This window comes from Rhinolophus hipposideros (assembly GCF_964194185.1).
Source record: "Rhinolophus hipposideros genome assembly, chromosome: 5".
Lineage (NCBI taxonomy): Eukaryota > Metazoa > Chordata > Mammalia > Chiroptera > Rhinolophidae > Rhinolophus > Rhinolophus hipposideros.
In genome coordinates, this window is record NC_138051.1 from 71,388,425 (window position 1) to 71,408,331 (window position 19,907).

General features: G+C 44.4%; 1 protein-coding gene across 2 annotated transcripts in view; it reads right to left on the reverse strand.

Annotated features, from left to right (window-relative positions):
• Window positions 1-19,907, reverse strand: part of SPTB (spectrin beta, erythrocytic) — a 116,659-nt gene that overhangs the window by 77,461 nt on the left and 19,291 nt on the right. The window contains exon 2 of one of the 2 annotated variants that reach the window (XM_081047691.1): window positions 10,697-10,729. The exons of the other annotated variant lie outside the window; for it this stretch is intronic. The gene's annotated coding sequence lies outside the window, so the exon portion shown is untranslated. The remainder of the gene's footprint in view (window positions 1-10,696; window positions 10,730-19,907) is intronic. 2 annotated transcript variants of the gene reach the window in all.

Genomic DNA, 19,907 nt, shown 5'->3' on the forward strand with positions numbered 1-19,907 from the left:
ATCATTATGTTATATACCTGAAACTAATATAATGTTGTATGTCAATTAAAACTCAATTAACAAAAAGATATATGGATGGCAAATAAGCACATGAAAAGATGCTCAACTTCATTTGTCATTAGAGAAATGCAAATTAAAACCACAATATGATACTACTACACACCTTTCAGAATGGCTTAAAAACAAAAACCTGACAGTAACAAGTGCTGGTCAGAATGCAGAGCAACTAGAACTCTCCAACATTGCTGGTGGGAATGCAAAAATAGTACAGCCACTTTGAAACACAGTTTCTTATAAAACTAAACACACATTTACCATATGACCCAGCAATCCTACTCCTAGGTATTTTTACCGTAGAGAAATGAAAGCTTAGGTTCACACAAAAGCCTCTATGCAAATGTTTATAGCAGCTTTATTCATAATGACCAAAATTGGAAACAACCTACATCTTTATTAACTGATGAACGGATAAACTAGCTGTGGTACATCCACACAAGTGAATACAACTTAGTGATAAAAAGAAAAATTGACAGACACACAACATGAATGAATCACAAATGCATTATGCTAAGTGAAAGAAGCTAAACTCAAAAGGCTACATATTGTATGATTCAATTTATGTGACATTCTGGAAAAGGCAAAACTTATAAGGACAGAAAACAAATCAATGGTTGCCAGGGGCTAGACTTGGGGAAAGGGGCTGACAACAAAGGGGTATGAAGGAATTTTGGGGGGTGATTGTTGTGGGGGTTATACAACTGTATGTATTTATCAAAACCTAAGTACACTAACGAGTGAATTTTACTGTATGTAGAGTAGACCTTAATATACCTAAAACAAAATATTAAAACTAAACACAAACATCAATAAAAAGACTAAAAGTATACATTTATTGAGCACCTACTATCTGGCAGGCCCACTGGTATGAACCGTTCTGATGATGATGTAGAATAATTATTACAATTTATTTTCAAATAGTGAAAGGGTTTTCTCAACCAAGGTACTATAATGGAATATATAAATATTTTATAGACAGGGATTCTACCCTCAAGTTGCCGAAGACATGGTTAGTAAGTATGATACAACGAGGCAGATTTATGGGAGTGTCAAAAGAGAGGCATAAAGAAAATGCCGTGGGACTTCAGAGGCAAGAGGAAATATTGGAAGCTAAAGAAACCAGAGAAGTCTTCATGGAGGAGATGGCATTTGAGTTTGGTGCTGATGAATTCATTGTCCATGTAAACATTGTTTACAAGGAAGTTTTCTTATGCAGTTAATTTCTTTTTGATGTTTCTAATGACCCTATGAGACAGGTGGAGGAGGTACTATTGATCTCAGTTTCAGTTAAACAAAGACGTACAGATCAAGTTCCCTGCCCAACACCTGGGTGGCAAAGCCAAGGTTGAATTCAGGTCTCCTGAGAATTCACCTTCTGCTCCATGGTACACCCCCCAGAAGAAAAGCTTTTCCTCTTAAAACAGAGAGAGGCTGCTAATGGTCCACTTCTACCTTAGAATCTTTCCAAGACAATGAGCTACTTCTTGCCTTTCTGGCCATTGACAATATCCCACAAGGCTAACATGCTCATTTGAGTCTTTCCTGCATGTGGAAATGAGAACCCGAAGAGTGGAGACATTTTATGGCATTTGTTTAAATTCACAGTGGAAAGGTCTCAAAGTATCTTTTATAAATACTAAAAGCAAAAGGTATGAAAGTTACACAGATAATATTGACTGCCTCAAATGTACGGTCACATACATAACTGAATTGTTTAAGATGTAACCCCAGACCTTGTAGGGCAAGTTAAGAAAGCTGTACTCACTCTTGGTGGGGATCAGCTCCCCCAAAGAACTCAGGCTATTTCAAGAAGCCTCCTTGTGACCTGAAGGAGAACACCTGTTCACACGTCTTGCTCAGCCAAGCTGTGACCCACAGAGCCCTTCTTCCGCATCCCTTCACACATTTGGGAGCTCATCTGACACGCACTTATTGAGCTCCTTGCTCGGGAGCCTATGTGGTAACCACCAGGCTAGAGATCACCTTTCTCTAAGGAAGAAACATATATATGTGTAGGGCCTCTGCATTTTCCTACTGTCTCCATCCTTTTTGGCCATTGCTAACTTAAAAAATAATGAGATGGTGCCATTATGAACATCAATTTAATCAACCAAATATCTCCTGAATGTATACCATGAAAGTGCTCATGCTGAGATGGTCCCATCCTCAAGGGGCTTACAGTCAGGCAGCTAATTTAAGTGTTCCTCATTGGCACAGCTGGAGAAACTGCTTTCTCCTTTCTGTGCTTGAGTCTCCTCACCTGGATAACAGGGAGTGAATTTCTCCAGGTATTAAGCTGTTGTCATCAAATATTTATTGAGAACTTACCTTGCACCAGGCACCGGACTTTACAAACACCATCAAATCCTGTGAGGCAGCCACTGTCATTATTTCCATTTTATAGGTGAGGAAACTGAGCTTCACAGGGACCACGCTGCTGTATCAGCCAGTAAGTGACACAGCCAGCATTCAAACCCGGGCAGTATGGCTCAGAGCCCCTGCCTTCGCCACTGTGGCCCCAGCCCTGCCTGACCCAAGCCCTCTGCAGGAAGGAATGTGGAGAGCTAAGGAGTGGGGCGCTTATAAACAGTTTTTAAATCACCTGAGGCAGATTCTGCCACATTCAGCTCAACACCAGGCAACAGGAACATCAAGGAAGGCAACAGGAAAGAAAGATGATCTATGTTGGGAGGCCAAAGAGGCCTTTTCGGGTCACAGTTAATCCAACCCTGGGATTTCAGAACACAGACACACCGAGTCTCTGGCCTGCAGCAGCCCCACGTTTCCTCTGAGAATCTCCAAGCTCCTTTTCTCCCCAAATCACCACCGACATAGAGGAGACAGGAAAGCAAGGTGCGGTCACTTTCCCAGGATAAACAAGTGGCAGTCAGAAGGGAAATGCTAATTCCCCAGCTCCCCTCTTAAGTCCCGCTCTATTTGTAGGGTCCCTCTTAACACAGCACACATCTATTTACAGAAGAAGGGAAACCCCAAAGTGTGAAACTGAAAGAGGGTTTCTTGCAGTTTTCCGCAGGTGCTGCAGTTTGATAACACTCTCCTTATATCTGCCAAAGAGCGCGGCAAATGTTATCACCTGAAAGCACCCGGGCACCCGGGACAAGGGTACCCCCAGTTCCGAGCACAGTCAGTGGGCTACCCAGAAGCTCCCAACTGGACAGCACGTCAGCGCCTCACCCCGTAATCAGACAGAGCTGCTTGCAAAGTAACTGCGACCACATTCCTTTCTTAAAGAGGACTGACTCCAAATAGCCTGGCGAGGGCAAGGGGCAGCAAGAGCTGCCAAGAGCCGGCTGTTCCTAGGGAGGCACGTGTGCGTGGCCAGGGTAGTGGACACATAAGCCAGGATAGGTCATCTGAAAGGTATGGAGAAGTGAGTGGTCATTGCTAAAATCATCTGCAAGCAACTGCGCAGTTGGCCACGCCTAGTATAGTACCGTTCCCTAGTATATGGTAGTAATACTCCATTCAGCAAGGGCTTGAGCCAGTTTCCAGAAAGAACTGGAGGGTAGCACGCAGGCAATTTAGTGCCACAAATAGTAGACCAAGGTGACTTTGATCTGGGGAAGTGACCCAGGCAGTATGGCTTAGTGGTTAAGGGCATCTGGAGTTCAACGGCCCAGGGATGGCTCCGGATGGAGCCACTGACTAGCGGTGTGGCCTTAGGCCATTTACCTAAACTCTCTGAGCCTGCATTTCTTCATCTATAAAACAGAGCTAGGAGCGGTCATCACCTCGCAGCCCGGCTGTTTGGATCAAACGAGATAATGTATTTAGAGCTCTTATCAGAGTGCCTGGCACAGGGGCAGCCCTGACTATGTGTGGGTCACCCACACCGCAGTCTGCTGCTGCTGCCACAACTCAGAGGAATGAACTGTTAGCCCCTCTTGGTGTCTCAGTTTCTCCTCCAACTATTCCCTCCTCTGCTTGGGGCACTTCAAAGCAGGGGACATGCAGAAGTTGAGGGTGTTTGTAAATCACCAGAAATGTTATCCAGTGTTTACATGGCATCTGCACAGGTACCGGCCATCCGGCCTTTTTTGAGTATCTGTGTAGACCCTTTAAATGCTGGAGCACAGATTTTGTATTAAAACAAGCAGCCTGTATGTTTGCACTTGTCAAGGCTATTATGGTGCCAGGAGCAGACGTGAGGAAGCAGCCGTCTCCCCTGATGTCCAGGACACATCTATAGATGAGACGCTCAGGGGAAGGAGGCAGAACAGTCACGCAGTTGCCACTCAAGACTTGTCACATGTCTCCCTCACCCCTCATTTCCTTCCACTGCAGGGAGAAAGACGGCTGTTTCTACTCCATTGGAGGAGAGAAAACAACACATCTGTGTCTATTTGCCACAAATTTTCACAGCAAACAAAACAGTAACTTCCTTACTTTCTCATCTCTACTTGGTCACAGCCCTATCACAATCCCTAGCTTCTCATGCTAGAAAAAAAGGGACAGGAGTGACATTCCGTGGAATGCTATAATAGGTTTCAGGCTTACTCCAGTGGCTGTCTTCTCTGGCTAACGGCCATCAGCTGCCAAGCCAACCTGAGGATCTGGGCTCTGAGAGAAGAGTGCGTTTGCATAGTGGGGAATGCTACCTGGCTCACCTCAACAGCTTACCCCCCACCATCAGTTGGCAAGCTTGGAGAATATCAACATTCATCTTCTCTTAGCATCCACTCATGTCCTCTGACCCAAACCATTACTCCTCCACCATCACCATCACCACCACCATTGCCTTTCAACCAGCTTAATTAGATTGTTTTTCGTTATAAAAATGATATATGCCAGGCCTTTAGAAAATCCCAACAAAAAAGGCTGCAGTTGAAATTCAACAAAAGCAGAGTCTACCCACCCTCAAAATGGTGCACACATGGTGAGAAAAGACTCCTCGTATGAATGTGTGATGGTTGTGCTTGCCAAGAGTTGCTTAGCAGAAGTCCCAGTGTAAAAATGATGGGCTGGAAAACCCAATCTTCCTTTATTTTCACAGTTACCCTTGATTACCAGTGAATGAATGCCTTTAGCTGTGAATTATCCACACTATTCCCGTCCAAACCCTCTCCCTGCATTCCAGGCAGCCAGATTTCTGGCTACTCATATGTGAAGTGATCAAGTCCCAACACACAACAGGAATTTGTATCTCCAACAACAGACATTTGTAGAAGACCATTACAGAAAACAACAACAAAAACAGGAGCATAGTGAGGACTGAGTCGATGGGAGGCTGGCTCCATAAGTGCCTGGTATACATACTCCTTTCGTTATCCGTACACTCCCAGGAGTGCTTTTCACTTTCACTATTTTGCAAAAGAAGAAACTGAAGCTTCCAGAAGTTAAGGAACTTGCCCCAGGTCACAGAGCCATGAGAAGCAAAGGGTGAAGTGCGACTTATGTCTGCCTGATACTGGCCTGACAGCATGACTTTTGGATGAATTGCTGCCAATGATAAATTTCAACTTTAACAGGTGAGTAATTCACATAAACATTTAGAAGGGCTTCGGGCCCGCCCGGTGGCTCAGGCGGTTGGAGCTCTGTGCTCCTAACACCTAAGGCTGCCGGTTTGAATCCCACATGGGCCAGTGGGCTCTCAACCACAAGGTTGCCGGTTCGATTCCTCGAGTCCTGCATGGGATGGTGGGCTCCACCCCCTGCAACTAAGCTTGAACACAGCACCTTGAGCTGAGCTGCTGCTGAGCTCCCAGATGGCTCAGTTGGTTGGAGCGCATCCTCTCAACCATAAGGTTGCCAGTTCGACTCTTACAAGGGATGGTGGACTGCGCCCCCTGCAACTAACAATGGCAACTGGACCTGGAGCTGAGCTGCGCCCTCCACAACTAAGACTGAAAGGACAACAACTTGACTTGGAAAAAATCCTGGAAGTGCACACTGTTCCCCAATAAAGTCCTGCTTCCCTTCCCCAATAAAATCTTTTTTAAAAAAAGAATGATCTTAAATATTAAAACTCCTATCTTTAAAAAAAAAACACCAAAAAAAAAACATTTAGCAGGGCTTCAACTGAAAAGAAACTTGAGGATGCTAGGGCTCCCATAAACACCTCTGATTTGTAAAAGTCAGATTTAAGATTCTCTTCCCTACTCCCCACCCCTTTCCTACCAAAAATAGCCCAACATTTCCAAAATACATCCACACCACATTTCAGGGATCGCACCTGATCTAAGGCCTCCCCTGGGTGCTTGGAAAGCTGTTTGGTTCCTGTTGCTTTGTGACCACAAGACGCCACGTTAGGGATGGAGGGAAGCTGCTATTCCTAACAGGCCTGAACATTGCAGGCCACTAACCCACCCAGAAATAAGCCACCCAAGTCCCAAGTACTTGAACTATTGCTCTCGCTACATATAATACTCCCTTGTTAAAGAGACAGACAGACATGGAACACAAGCAAAACATTGGGAAACGAAAGATCCAAAGTAAATCCATACCCAAACCAGCCCAGGACTGACGGTATGAACTGAAGTCGTCCTGAGCCCCCACGTTATCTGGGCCTGGCAGAACTGGCCCGCTCCCCTTCCTTATCTCTCTCTGTGCCCTACACAGGTTGCTACACCCACTGCATGTGGACAATCCTTATCAGAAAATATCCACTTCACAAGTGTTTGCCTTTGAACAGAAGCAGCGATGTAGCCCGCCAAATGTCGCTAACTCTGTGCATGCCTATTGGCACATAAATTACAAACACATACACCAAGCTCATGAGTATAGAACAGGCACTGGTGGGAGGGCCCCGTGGCGAGTGTCTCTGGGAACTGCCAGCCTATTTACAGGCTGTAGTCTCAGCCCTTCGACTAAAATACCATCCACTTCCCTCCTCTCTGTCAACTAGAAAAGGAGGAAAACAAAACCTGCTGCTCTATGAATGAAAATTCATTCATTCCACAAATATTTTATGAGCATTGTACTGTGCTCTCAAAGTTTAATTTTTACCAAACTGTAAGAGTCTAGAGATGAAAATGACAAGGTTGTCCTGTAGTCCTTTTGTGACACTAGTGTTAGGTAACAGCAGCATTACCTATTTTACAGACCTGCCAAGATATAACAGCCTTTGATGGCATAAACTTCCACTTTTTAGGGATCAGAGCTTCCCATGTGTGTATCCAAAACTGTGTAATGGTGAACTCTGTAAGAGGCTCATCTACTCTCTTCATTGTTGAGTCAAATCAATCATTTCTGACTCTCTTTAAAATTTATCATTTTGGTTTTTAATGTGTACGTGTTATTTGTTAAATATATTCTGTGGTCAGGCATTTTGGGCCAATATTGATTTTTAAAAAAATACTCTACATTTTATGCATAAAGTAGGTAGATCATAGAGTTCAGATAAAAATTTTAATGGCTTCATGGTTCTTAAGAGATTGAAACCACCACTGTAAAGCACTGTTGCAACCACAGCCTAAAGCACCTAGAGAAATATGAGATGCTACGTTCCTGTATCACCTACTGTGATCAGAATGAAAGCAGAGAACTGTTACTCCTGACTTGTGGTAAGTAACTTGATTATAAGGCATCAGGATGACTGGAATTCCCTTCTCCTTACATAGAGAAGGCTGATCTCAACAACAGAACAAAGCCTACATGGTAATTAAAAACCCTGCCCCAGAAGTGGAGTGGGGAGTGGATCTCATTTTCCTTAAACCCTTGGAAGGGTCAGGAAACATTGGGGGTGGAGAGAAAGAAGGAGTTGTAAAGCCCCCCAAAGCTGGGTGTATGTGTTACAAAGGCTGTGTGTACAAGGGCTAGCAGGCCTCACACTTCGCAGAGCATATTTGGTGAAAGGGGTCTGTCTGGACAATGCACAGTTGTAGAAAGTCTGTGCAGGTCCAGAGGGGGTGGGACCTATGCTCCTGCAAGGGCAGCTGAATGCACAGGTTGCATTTGTAGCTGGAAGAAAGCACAAGGCAGATAAATGGGTGCACCTGTGTTGTGGCAGCTGATTAATTCAATTAATATTTATTGAGCAGCTGCAGGGCTCAGCTCATGGCAGCACACTGTGGGGAAAGAAAGGCAGTATCTCCTGCCTTCAAGGAACTCCTGACCTCATTACAATGAGACAATGATAGGGAGATGATATCATTGAGTATACTCAGGCCTGTATGAACCATATACATGCGTGGCTTGTTTAAATTGGGTCCACATATTCATCAGAAATGGCCTTTGTCACACTGATTCTTCACATTCTTGGATACTGACAGCCAAGAAAAAGGTCAAGTCAACAATCAGATTCCAATCTGCCCTAAGGTTTTGCTGATAAGGTGAAAAGGGACATCAACAGCTTCTGCCATAGCCTCAGAGGAATTGTGTTTGGAGAGAAGCACTGGCTTGAAAGCACGGATGTCAAAGTTCAGATGATCTGCAGCCAGCCCACCAAGCTATCAGGAACCAATCACCCACCAGTAGCGCTCCAGCCTGTTTCTTAACAGCCGTAAAAGCCACATGTCTATGTGTAGAATCACCTCAGGGTGGGATTTTCCTAGTCGTCCACAAACTTTGCAGCCTCAAGCATAGCCAGTTTTTGGACAGGTATCCAGTCCTCAAAGCCCCAGAAAATTAAAATAGAATTTCACTAGCAAACAGTGATCCAACAGGTTTGTGAAGAGAGCCCAGCTTGGCTGTTGGTCTTCACTCCTGAAAAACATCAAAGCCCAAGATCTTTGCCACATGAGAAGGTGTGTCCCATCCCCATGAAGGAGAGTGGGCAGAACATACCTGCAGACAGCCACTTCCAAGAGAAGACAGAGCCTCCCTAAGAGGACCCTAACGTGGACATCTAGGGGAGACTTCCAATCTGTATCCCGTGGGCATTAGGGCATGGGTGGACGAGTGGGGAAAAGCCATTCATCAATCCTTCAGGTACCTTGCCAGGGTGGCTATCAATCCACACTGGCTTTGAATCAGAACATCAACTCAGAAGTGGAAATCTGGGCCTAGGAGAAAACACCAAACCTCTAAATCAAATCAGCAAGCAGGACTCGAGAAGAATCTGTGATGAGAGCATTGACTTCCCTGAGACAATGAGCCAGCTGGTGGGAAATGCTGACCTGTTATATTCCCTTCTTTTCCCGGCCAGATTCTAAATAAACCACTTGAATCTCACTGCGGAGTCGATGCCTAACAGGGCATTGCGTCAGTGAGCACGGACCACCTTGCGACAAAGAGAGTCACTCCTCACACCTCCACTTTCTGCACCATCTCTGCACACATCCTGTACTTTGAACGTGCTTTCATTCCTCTTATGTGTGTCCTCATATTTACACTGATATGAGTTTGGGAACTCCGAGTTAGAGTGAAATGAGGGGAATTGGGAGAAGGTGTTAATGAGAGCAAAGAAAATGTGATTTTAAAATGGGATCCACCATAAAAGGTTGAAGGTATTTGGACTGTGATATTAGAAAGCAAGAGGGAGTGAGCGCGACTTATAGAGTGTGCCCATAATCAGATTTCTATCTTTGTACCGAAGGCAACACAGAAGGAACCATCATTTAGCCATTATATTTAAAAAGTGGAGTTAACTGCAATAAAAGAATAAAAGCGAAACAAGCAACTTATAAATGTGATGTGAAGAGTCATGAGAAGAGACAATGTGAAAAGGTCACAGATGCCTGTATTCTCAGAAGATATTTAAGGTGGCCTTAAATATCAGGATCAGTATAAATGTGAGGACACAGAGGAGAGGAACGAGAGTTTTTTAAAGAATGTGTGTGATCACCTGGTCAGAGACCGTGGAAGAAGTGAAGGTGTGAGGAGCGCCTCCTTTTGCCTCAACCATGAAGAGGGTTGCTTCGAGGGAAATGAACGCGGGCTTCTTTGCAAGAGGTGGTCCGTGCTCACTGGCACCATGCCCTGTTAGGCATCAACTCCGCAGTGAGTTTCAAGTGGTTTATTTAGAATCTGGCCGGAAAAAGAGGGGAATATACACCACAGGTCAGCGTTTCCCACCAGCTGTGTAAAGAGCGCCTCTCCTGCTGATGGCAATGTTTTCAATGTTATGAGTACATCACTTGGTCATTTTCCATTCATGCTTTAAAATATAGTTAAGACTATGGCACAACAAACTTTCTCTGATATTCAATTTTCATCAATATTGTTAATACTCGTAAGTCAATTGTCGTCATACTAGTTACTGAACTACAAAATTGCAAGACACCTCCACAAATTAGCCGGTCCATCTCAAACATTAGCAACTCACCAGCAAAATGCACAGAGTCCAACTGCTTTTACTTTATTTACTACTTTCCAACTGTGATCCATAGCTTATGGGGGAATTCTAACATTTTTGAAAATACATTTTGAAATTAGAAAAATGGAAAAATAAACAAGGGCTAGTTGTAAAATGGCCTCATAACACTCATGTTTGACATAACATTTATGTCATCATGTTTATGTTAATTAAAAAAAATCAATTGGCTTTTAATGAGTACCAACTATGTACATGCACCATGCGAGGCATGTGGAGGATAGACCACCTACACTCACAGAGCCTACAGTTTAATTTAAAAGACATCATACAAAAAAAAGCCAAAAATAAAAAAGGCATCATGTGAATCATAAACCCTTATCTGCAACAATTCCAAAATTCAAAAAGTCCTGAAAGCATACTTACCTGGCAGGGGAGATACCATGATCACAAAAAGTCCTGAAAGCATAAAGACACGTGTAACTCATTTGGTGGCGAAATCTGCCCTGAACTGAGATTAAGCTGATTTATAGTCTTTATTTATCCTCCTTCATGTAAATATAAGTTTTGCTGCAAAAATAATAATACATTTGATCATAGGCTGCTGCCCCAAACACTGTATAATGTTTCTAAATCTAAAAAATTCTGAATTCCAAATACACATTCCCTAATGGCTTCTAATAACTTGACTGTGGACTTGAAAACTAGCATGAAAAAAAGGAAACAACAACAAGCCAAAGTTACTCCATCCATTGTGTGAGGGACGATTAGGAAAAGGGTGGGTGAGCCCGCTTGTTCTCTTAGTTCGCAATGCCTTTAAAAAATCTACTGCATACGTGACAAATGAGTGTCACAGCGATATCTAAATTAATTCAGTCCCTTGAAAAAAGAGATAGGGACAATGACAACAATATAACTGGAAATTTTGGCCCCGTTTTATTAAAACTTGAACACTTGAACCTAAATCAACCCAGACTACGCAGCTCCTCTTTAAAAGCAGAACTTGACATTTTCACCTACTGAATGCTGTCTTGCTCATTTCAGGTCCTGCTCTAGCTCCAGCGTCAGGGATTCCCATCTTAGTCACTAAGATTACAGCCATTCCTAGTTGAAGTCACCCTCGGAGTAAAGCAGGGCATCGGCCGTTTTCATTAACCCAACTTCACTTCACCTTTGTTGCTACTGTATTCAGGAGACATGGAAGAGGGGCTCTGTGGTCAGTAACCTCCCGCTCACCTTCAGCAGTAAGAAGAAGCCCCTGAGTTCCAGATGTGACCCGGTACCACACAGTGGTCTAGAGCATTAACCTATCTCAGGCCATGAGAGCTCAACTACTCAAAGACAAAGCTTAGGATGATCTAGGCAGTCTTTGGAATACACACTCAGCTCATGGCAGGGCCTGAAGCTACTGTTGGGTTATGACTCTTGACCAGGAGATGTTAAACAATAGGCCCCATCCAGCCTGTTTTTGTACAGCCCATGAGCTAAGAGTAGATTCTACATTTTTAAAGGATTGTGAAACAAACAGAAATATGTGACAGAGATTATATGTGGCCCAAAAGTCAAAAATATTTACAGAAAATGTTTGCTATTTACAGAAAAATTTTGTCAACTCGGGCTTTCTCACCTGAGAAGAAGAAAGGGAGAAGGATTTAATGTTTGGATGCCCACTAAACATCAGACATCATGTTTGACTGCCTATGGTGGCAGGACAATGGTCTCCCCAGACCTTGTCCACATACTCCTGTGGATGGTCCCTTTAGAATCCCACCTTGGAACTCTCCAGCAAGATTTTAGAACTAATTGATTCACTTCTTCTTTTAAAAACAGCCCACATTTTCTTACAGTACGTTTCTCCACATCACACCAATATAGACACGTTAGCAAACATCTTCAGGTTTCAAGCCCCTCACCCAGGGCCCACTCACAAACCAGACTGCCAGCAGAGCCCAAACCTGAGCTGTCATAACACTCTCGGCTAAGGAACTCACGTCCCCTCCCCTACATGAGGCTTCCAATTGTTGGGAGAAGCCAAACACGTAGAACACAAACACTTCATATTTTCTTCTCATTCTTTAGGTTACCTGCCTGTGTGAAATTGTAAAGCAAATGAAGTTATTTTATGGGGACGCAAGCCTCCCGCTCTTCTCAATGGCCGCCTTTCCAATGATGTCATAGTTATTTCTGCTCTCGCTCCCCCTTTCCTTTCCTCCTGTCAAACTCTGTTCTGAGGGAGTAACGACAGCCAGGGTTTAATGTGTTTCCACCATCATTTAACAGCGTGACAGTCAGAGGACCAGATGATTGAGACATTGTATTAAGCCGGCCTGGATCTGCTCATCTTTCCGTCTACCTACCTGTCATATTCTTCACGAACATGACACACTTCCCTGGTAAAAACCTACTTCCCATGGAAATGTCCAGAGAGACCCACTGCTTGCCTGTTCGCCACTTTTGGACTTTTTTCCCCTCCAAGGACAGAGACCCTTATCAAACTCACCACACAACACAAAGACTTAGATACACAGTTTGTAAAAGTCTACATACTTGTATGCTTTCTCTGCCAGTGGAAAGGCAGTACAGTGATGAGGTTAAGAGCCAGAGCCCTGGAGCAGACTGCTGGGGTTCAAATCTCAACTCTGCCACTTATTGGCTATGTAACCTTGGACAAAATAATGTAAACGCTCTGTGTCCTGGTTTCTTCATTTATAAAATGAGGACACTAACATTACCTACTTTATGGGTCGGTTGTAAAGATTAAAGATGTCATATACATAAAATTCCTAGAACAATGCTGAGCACCTAGAAAGAGTACAGGAAATGCCTATTCATATCAGTAGTAGTAGTAGTAGTAGTAGTAGAAGTCTGTCCTTCAGTCCCATTGTTTTGAGCTCATTCTTTCCTTTAAAAATCATGATATGTGCCAGGAACGTTCCTAGGCATGGGTGTTACAAAGATGATTAAAACTCTGCTCTTAGGAAGTGGCAGTTGAGTATTTGAGACAGTTCTAAAAACAGGCCACGTGAGCGTAATATAATGCATAAAGAGAGAAAAATACCCAGGGCTTTATGCGAGCACAGAAGGCCCTCTATAAGGGTGAGTGGGGAGCAGAGGTAGATCTTTAAGGAGGAATAGGAGTTATCCAGGTACAGTTGAGAGAGATGGAGAGGAGGAGGTAGGCACGGTGGGCAAGAGTAAAAGTAAGGGCATTCTGAGTAAGACACAGAAGGAAGGAAGAAATAGTCTGGAGTTCATGGGAAACTGCCAGGAGCTTGGTGAGGGCTGAGAGACAGACAACAGCCATGATGCAGTAGGCCTTCATATGCCATGCTAAGGAACTTGAGTAATGGAGAGTCAATGAAAGGCTCTAAATGGATGGAGAGATTTGCCTTCTAGAAAGATCCCTTTGGCAGGTATATGGAGGGATCGATTTAAAGGGGAAGGAATAAGATTATAGGCAGGGAAAATGATTGGGATGGTACTGCAATAGTTGAGACAAGAGATGAGTTGGTAGGAAGAGATCAGGTTACAAAACTATTTAGGATATTGGGGGGTGAGTGGAAATGGCAAGTTAGAGTCAAGAATGACTTTTCCACCTTGTGAAACTGAGTGGTTCTATCAGCCAGAATGGCAATTACAAGAGAAGGAGGAATTTTAGTGGATGGAATAGGTCAGAAATATGTAACACGCCCATATTCAATGCGAGCCATGGTGTTAGGGGTTGAGTATGCAATAATGAAGCAAAATAGAGAGGGTCTCTGCTCTCAGTCCAGTGGGGAGGACAAACAGGCAATGAATTACTAAAAGTAATTTATAATTTACAAATTACAGAGTGCTACAGAAGAGTACAGGACAGTATGCAAATATTAACAGGGAGGCCTCGTAAATAGACCAGGGGATATGGGAAGGCTTCCCTGAGGAAGTGGCTTTAAATTGATACCTACGGGACAAATAACACTTAGGCAAAGAATGTGGAAAGAGAGTGTTTAAGGCCAGAAATTCAGATATCCTGTGGGTTATTCAGGAGGAAATACTTAGCCTGAGGCTGGGTATCCCAGGCCTCGGGAAACAGTGTGGACTGAATATATTAAGAGTCATCAGCAATAAACAGGTGGCAGTAGAAATGCCGAAAGTGGGCAAGATTATCCTAAGAGAGGGAGGGCATAGGGTGTCCAGAATGGGAGCTAAGGATGGATACTGGGGAACCTCTCCCTCGAGGTATGCCGAGGAAGAGGAACCATCACAGAACAAGGCCAGTCAAATCTTAAAGCCTTGGGGGAGAAAATTTCCAGAAGCACAGAGGGAACAAAGCATCCAATACCCCAGAGAGCTTTAGTTATTCACAAACTGGTGACCACAGTTTCTATAAAGTCATGGGGACAGAAGCCCAGTGGAAGTAGGTAGGGGAATAAATGAAAGAAAAATAATGTGTAGTCTGTTCCTTTGGAATGTTTGATGGGAGAGGGTATAAGGCTTTGGGGGTAAGTAGACAGAGATGCAGGTCCAGAGGGCAGTTTTACCCAGTGGGAGAAACCTGAGCTTGTCTATAGGCTACAGGAAAACAGTGAGTGAATAAGTGTGTGTGTGTGTGTGTGTGTGTGTGAGAGAGAGAGAGAGACAGAGAGAGAGAGAGAGAGAGAGAGAGAGAGAGAGAGAGAGAGAGAGAGGGAGATAAGGATTGAAGATTCAGAAGAGCTTGGGATCTCACACACAGTGGAAGTTCAACAAATTTTAACACTGACCACTGGGCAAAACATTCAAGAGTTTTCCAGACTGCAGACTCGATCGGCACTTTCTCCCTCCCCGACAGGGCCCCACTCTGGACTGTCTACATCAGTTATGCCACTAGCTGGGTCCGGCCCAGAAAGCCATGTGAGTGAGAGGACACCTCCTCACATTACCCCTGTCCCATCCTCCAGGGTGCCAGGAGACTGAATCCCTACTCCAGGCCAAAGCCTTGCCCTGCAGTGGGGGAAAACTGAGAAACTTGGTATTATTTTCTGGCAAACAGGATAACAGCAACAGCTCACCCCAGAAAACTTTCCTACAAATGAGTTCTCTGTGCACAGGGAGACGCTGGCAGAGAAAGCCTGCGGATGCCCCTCAGATGGGCCTGGCTCCGTGATCACCTCTTTCAGGAAGCGGCGCCGGAATGAGATCATCCTTGGGGCCCTTGCCCTCAATTTGTGGCCACTCGCCAGGAAGCAGGCACTTCTCACAACCATTCTGTGGTCAAATGACAGCAGGGTCGCCTGGAATCAGTTGGCTCCATGGAAGAGAAGGGCAGCCCTGATGCTTTCCAATCAGCAGCACGCTTGGAGGAGCGATGAGTGAAAAAAGGAGCTGGAGCAGCAACCGCTTAGAAAAAGATGGGGGAGAACGTGAGGGGTGTGGAGAGCCAGGGGGAGAGAAGAAGAGCAGGCAAGACAGAGAGAGACAGACAACAAGGTGCCTATAAGGAGAAAAGAAGTCTGGGGAGTCCCATAGAGGGGCACTAACATAGAGACCCTGGCCCATCACCAAAGGGAAACTCATTCTTAACACTATTCTTTATCATTATGAAAATGATACTCTGATTTATTCTTTATGGTTTGGGGACACATGGTGAAAAAGATAGACTTTATCAGATAAAGTATTTCTACCACAAGACATCATCGTCCTTTGTGTTCTAACACAACATAATTAGCTGAAGAGAAAATGTGAGCTCTTCTAAGTAAGTGGCCTCCAAACGTGGATTTTCCACAGAATTCCTCTTGTAGCTACTGGGACAAAACCTACGAAAAACACACACATAAAAGAGCAAAAAATGAGGGGACTGTGGTGAGCAAGTGCCATCAGGGAAGAGAGTGATGGCTCCTTCACCGCCAGAATTTCTTGAGTCTCACCCTTCCGGTCTCCTCTCAGTGACAGTGCCCTGCGAGGCTGGAGCATGACCCTGGAAGGACACCTGTGCAGTGACACCAGGAGGCCCCAGGGCTGGGGTGCTGGGCAGAGCTGCGGAAGCACTGGCCGGAGCCCAGGCTCTGGCCTGAGGAGTGAGGCCTGGCAGATGGCAAGGCCACACACAGCCCAGCTGGCCTCGGAGCCTCCTTGCCTGGTTTAGTTAGGGGAGGGAAGAAAAGGAAGCAATGTGCTAATGCTCAGGTCTGTAGCTCCCACTGGCTTAAGCAGGCAAAATACAGTCAAGCCCACGAGGCTGCCTTTTCAGGCGTCCTGCTTCAGGAGCAGATAAGACTGCTGTTGTTTTAGGAAGGCGCTCACCTCTTGAGAGAGGAGCTTCCTGACGTTCACGTTACAAGGTCCTGCCAAGAGCCCTTCCTGAACCTCCTCACCAGGACTCTCCACAGCTGCCCCCTGAGAGGGAAGACCCGGTGGGAGGGAGGAGCCCGCAGCTGAGTGCTTTCCCTCGGCATCAGACCATCCAGCTTTCTCAGCACCACTGACCTGCCTTGGAGCCGTCTGCTAAGCACGCTCAGCGTGACGCCCCTCAAGAGGCTTTAGTCAAGTTCAGCAAGGGAGCAAGAGTTGCTGGGTTTTGAAAGGAAAATTCAGTCTTGCCAATGACTTTGAGATACTCTAAGTAAGTCATTTCTCTTACAAAGCCTTCTGTCACTCGAAAAGGAAGAGATGACACTACCCAAACTGCTCCAAAAGGGTTACTTAACACAAGCAAACGTTACAAGGAGAATGTCTTGGGTTTTCTAACATCCCCATCTCTGGCGATAAAAAGTTCCCAGGGTTTATACCTGTCCATGCTGGATTCAAAAGGAAGGAGTTCTGCCTATAGGGCAGGAGTCCTCAAGAGCTCGTTCCCTGGTAGGAGCAGAGGAGAAACAACTTGGCCCCACCTGTGGGAGCCACTGTTAGGAGGCCACAGGATCGCTGGTACAAGAGATAAAAACCCAGCTGTAGTGGCTGTTCTATGTTCTGGGACCTTAGACAAGTTCACTACCTGTGTGCAGGGAAACAAGTCCTTAGTTTTCCTTTGGGACTCGAAGAAAATTTGAGGCCATGTTTTAATTTCCTTATCATTTGCCCATGTGGTCGTCATCACCATGAGGAATTAGCACCAGAAACAGTAACTCCAGAACGCAGCGTATGAAACCCCAAAAGGCAGCAAGCCATCTGCAGGCAACCAGAGTACACAGATTAGGTAGGGAGGGTACCAGCCAACCACCATCGTAATCTATGACAAACCCTCCAATGCACTGGGAAAGTCTTTGTTTAAAAAGCCTTTGCGGAACGTTTGTGACAATAATCAAACCACAAACAGCATCCCTCAACTCAGCTGCTGAACCTCAGAGAGCAAAAGAAACCAGATTCCGAGAACAATTTGGGATGAATGGAAACAGCTATTCTCTGGAAAATGCAAATTATTTCTAGCACATGGGACTCCAAGGAGACATCTGAATTCTTATCCTAAATTTTTGTTTTATTAATTATTTTATTTACCATTGCCAGGAATAGGAGAACCATTAGATGGCATTAATACTTACGTTCAAAATTTTACATCATAATAATATCCATTTCTAATAGGTTCTTGAATGCCTTGATTCTTTGAGTCCTATAACACATGGTGAGATTGGCTAAAAATTTTGCTACAGAGAAACCGACAATAATGACGGGAAGTAGCTATCATTTTTAGTCACCTTTCGTATACCAGACACCTGACACACATTTTTATCCAGTCCATAGCAAAATCCTATCTGCAAGGCAGGTATCATTATTCCTCATTTTACCGAGAAAGAAAATAAAGATCAAAAAGATTAAATTACCTACTGATGTCACACAGGTAGTAAGTGTTGGAACCTGGATTCAAAGCCAGGTCAGACCTTAGCCAAAGCATGTCTCTTTCTGTCACACCCCAGGGCAGGAGTTTCCACTAGAAATGAAGTTGCCTCGCACGGAATGAAAATTGACTATTACAGTACAGTGAACAGAGGGTGAACATAAGTACCAGGTGACATCAGGCCAAGGAGCAACTGTGTTAAGCTTGGTTTGTGTTCAAATCCTTTAAAGGGTAGAGTAAGTGACTTGGGGAAGCAGTAGATTGAATATATTTTGCAGATGAGACTACAGCGGAAGCCCGCAGATACTAACAAGGGTACCATCTAGAGAAACTGGAAACTTGAGCAGGGGACAAAATGAGATCAAAGTCAGGAGCGGTGAGAGGCCCTTTTGGGGGAGGGGAAGGTGTGCAGAGCCTGGACACTCAGGGGTGGCTGGAAGAGAGGAGAACTAGAGGAGAAGCTGTAACTGGACACCAAGTTAGTAAGAGGAAGGAAGGAGGGAGGGAGAGAGAGGAAGGAAGGAAAGGCGGAAAGCAAAAATGAAATGGCAGTAGAATTTGGTCTAAGTATACTTTGTAACTAAAGGTTAGTGTCTGGGCCCTGCCGGGGAGAAGGGACAGGTGATTCCCCTGGGCTGCAGCAGAGGTCTTTCCCTATTCTTTCTGTTTGTCTAGGAGAGAATGGAAAGAGTCATGGAGCCAGCCTTTTACTTCCCCAACAAACCGGGCCTCATTTTACTAGCCCCCTTAGCTTGCCACCCATCCCTAGAAGTTTAAAACTAGCTCTGTATTATTGGTTAAAGCAAAAACAATGCATACATACATACACACACACACACACACACACACACACACTAATTTGGCATCATTTAAAAAATGGAAGAATTCTGAATGAGGAAAATCTATAGGCAAGCAATGTATGTGTGGAAAGATGACCTATCGATGAGTAAAACACTGTAAACTGTTAAGTCGTATTGAAAGTATAAACATTTTCCTGTAAAAATAAAGAGCAATCACGTATTTTATTAGTATATGTCTTTTTTTCAATTTGGAAGGAAATGCATCCAATTGTAGTCAATGATTATCTAGGGGACAAGGAAAGTGGATGAGGAGAACGTTCACTTTCTATGCTCTGTGTTTCTGCAACGTTTTACGTTACTAAAGCTTACTATTACATTTGTAAATAGAAAGGAAAAAAAGAACAAGAAAAATTTAAGTGTCCCTAAAAAGACCATGAATAAAAACTCTCCCACCTCATCTGAATGACAAAAGGTAAAATTTCCAAAAAACTTAAGTCAGATACGTACTTACCACTGAATAAAACACTTCATAATCCTAGAATCTAAAAGAATTATAACAAATGTGACCTGATCCTTGGGCTTCTGCTCTTCCCCAAAATAGAGTTTGTGATGGCAGGAACTGGACTTGCTAGCAAAGAGCCCTCCTGTTGATTGCGCATGAAGGAAATCCCCCAGTGACATGAACCAAGTAAAGAAAGTGCATTCACACCCAGAGAGCTTTCAGGAAACAAGATCCTCTCTTATCAGTATCAACAAGGAGACTCATCTTTCACCAACTCACTGAATGAGCCCCTTTGTTTCCCCTAAAGGATCATCATATATTCTTTCCCCCGCTGCTACAGAAAGCCGAGGTGCCCCAGAATTCGGCACTGAGAGATGCAGGAGGAGTCCCAGTACACCAGTACAAACTTACTCGTCCACATTTTCAAGAGAAACAGGATCTGAGATGGCAGGGCACTGAGAAAAGGGGAGGGGCAGGCAGGTAGGTACAAAAGTGTGAATGCACAAATGTCTGCTTTATAACTATGTTTCCAAACTTCCGTGTGTG